The sequence below is a fragment of the Poromitra crassiceps genome (genome assembly GCF_964638095.1).
Source record: "Poromitra crassiceps genome assembly, chromosome: 15".
Classification (NCBI taxonomy): domain Eukaryota; kingdom Metazoa; phylum Chordata; class Actinopteri; order Beryciformes; family Melamphaidae; genus Poromitra; species Poromitra crassiceps.
Window position 1 is genome coordinate 10,508,994 of NC_139634.1, and position 2,500 is coordinate 10,511,493.

The 2,500-nt window shown below is 51.1% G+C and overlaps 1 protein-coding gene across 1 annotated transcript in view; it reads left to right on the top strand.

Moving 5' to 3' along the window:
- LOC310790013 (transcription factor COE1-like) overlaps positions 1-2,500 on the top strand; it is a gene marked incomplete at both ends in the record, with an annotated part of 77,394 nt that overhangs the window by 983 nt on the left and 73,911 nt on the right. The gene's annotated exons all lie outside the window — the stretch shown is intronic.

Consider the following 2,500-nt stretch of genomic DNA (forward strand, 5'->3'; position numbering starts at 1 on the left):
GCATGTGTGTCTCAGGTTGTGTGTGTGTGTGTGTGTGTGTGTGTGTGTGTGTGTGTGTGTGTTCCTTCATGTGTGTGTGTCGCTTCATGTATGTGTGTGTGTGTGTGTGTGCACAGTCTGCACACACACGTCTCAGTGTCTCCTCAGCAGAAATGAATTGAGACACTACAAGAAGAAAGCAATTAGGCCAGGGCTCTGGCCTATCATTCACTGGCTAATGTATGGGGAGGCAGAGGTAATATTATGAGCGCGGGTGCGGGGCGGGTGTGTGAGCCTGTGTGGGTTTTTACAGCTCTGCTAGGACATGAAAAGACTAATGATTGCCATGAAGTAACCCTGAGTGGAAGGGTTTTAATCACTCGTAGGCCTTGTGGCTACGCACTTAACACGCTCTTTATGATAACTGCGTGGCTCGCGGCGCTCCGTCTCTGTCATCTCCCGCTACGGAATCAAACGCAGCGCGATCACACACGGTCAAGGATGGCTGAGTGCGATGGCGGGCGCAATTACTCGCACATCTAGAACGTAACGTGGCGGCCGTGAGCGCGCCGGGGCTACGAGGGTTGACAGAGCAGGAGATTGGCGGAGAGAAGAGAATGAACGAACGAACGCATGAGTTAGAAGAACAGGATGTCTCACGAGACAGAGGACAAAGAGGAGACAAAATATGCAGGATAGGAACGGAGGGAGAGAGAGAGAGAGAGAGGGGTGAGCGAGGTGGAGCACTGATGGACAGACCCCCGGAGGAGGAGAGAGGAGGTGCAGGGAGCAGCGCCGGGTCAGCCATGCGTGCAGAGACACCATTTCCATTTGCACCTCAGCAGCAAACGGAGCACAATGTTCTAATGGACTTCTCAGTGATCGTGCAAGTGTGAGTGTGTGTGTGTGCGTGTGCGTGCGTGTGTGTGTGTGTGTGTGTGTGTGTGTGTGTGTGTGTGTGCGTGCGTGCGTGTGTGTGTGTGTGTGTGTGTCTGTCACACGGGTCAAGAGAAACGGGGTCCAGACCTGTAGGTCACACCATAATGGTGGGCTTTTTAACAGCGTTTTTGTTTCACATCTCCAAGAGCGATCTTGAACGTCACGCATTTGACAAAGTCGGGGGGGGGAAGTCTGGCACGCGGGGTCGCGCTGACATTGACGCGTGCTGCGCTTTCCTCGGAAAACGGGAACTTTTTCCTGGTTTTTTAGCGATTTGAAGCAACAGCTCGCGGTCTCCGGTTACGTCTGTTGACATCGCTCAGCTCTTAACGGCAAAATGTGATATGATAACTCAATCAGCCAAGACGCTAAATATTGAGATAAGGCCACAGTGACCCTGAAGGGGAAAAATACGAGGCCAATCTGTTCCAGCCTGTTTCTGTGTTACAGTCACAATTACAGCAGATTACCGGCCAAATGACTTCCACATGGGCTCAATGAAAACTTTTACAATCTCTCCCACAATACAGCATGAGGTGACTCTGTTTGGACCTGCACCAACTCACTGACGGAGAGGGAAGGGTGGAGAGAGGAGAGCGCCTCCGAGGCAATGGAGACTCTGAGAGAGAGAGAGAGAGGGGGGGGTGGTGGTGGTGGTGGTGGTGGAGGGATAGGTTGAGGAGTGTTTTTTTTTTTTTCAAGAGCTTATTTTTGAACCATCATGCAACCATCATTTTCTCTCCCAAAGAATTTCTCTCTTCCAAAATCTGTCAAAGTGGAAACAAATGTTGTGGGCGAGACCGCACGAGAATAAAAAACATTCTTGTTGTTTCACAACCGGAGCAGCAGAAGAAGAAGACGAAGACGAAGAAGAGCTGGCTCACAGGAGGGAACGACGAGAGCAAAGGAGGCAAATAAGACCCCCAAAAAAAAAAAAAAATCAAAATCAGCTTCAACATCACAGACGGCGTCGGAATGCTCCAGCGATCGAGAGCCATCCAAAATATATTAGTTTAAAAAACACAACAAAACACGGGGGGACAATGAGCCAGTGAAAGGAGCGCGGGGAGGGGAAGGGTTTGGGAGATTGTTGCACTTAAGTCAACTCATTTCTGGTTCCCCCCCCCCCCCCCCCTTTTCCGCTATAAAGCAAACGTGTTGAAATGTCCTCTTTGTCCACAGCAGCTCTTGGTAAATCAATCCCGGGGTAAAGTCGTAGCGTGTGGTCGTTAACTCCGCTCCGGCGCTGGCATCGTCCTGTCCTGCTTTTTTATAGGTGGCAAAAACCTCCCTAATCCCTCAGTCCAATATTTACCTAGTCCAAGTTACGCTTTCCTGGACGCTCGCTATGCATCGCCGCCGCGCCGCGCTCCCCGGCTATATATTCTTGGCCCCCTTGATGTGTTCCTGGCAGCAGGAAACAACTTTTAGTGCCCCCACAAGGATGGGAGTGAGAATTGACAGTGTGTGCCAGAGTTAGAGCGCGAGAGCGAGAGAGGTAAGGGGGGGGGGGGCTGTTTAAGTTCCACTGTGTTTGTAAGGTCACTCAGAGTACATCTGTACGGAGTGGGAAACTCACTCG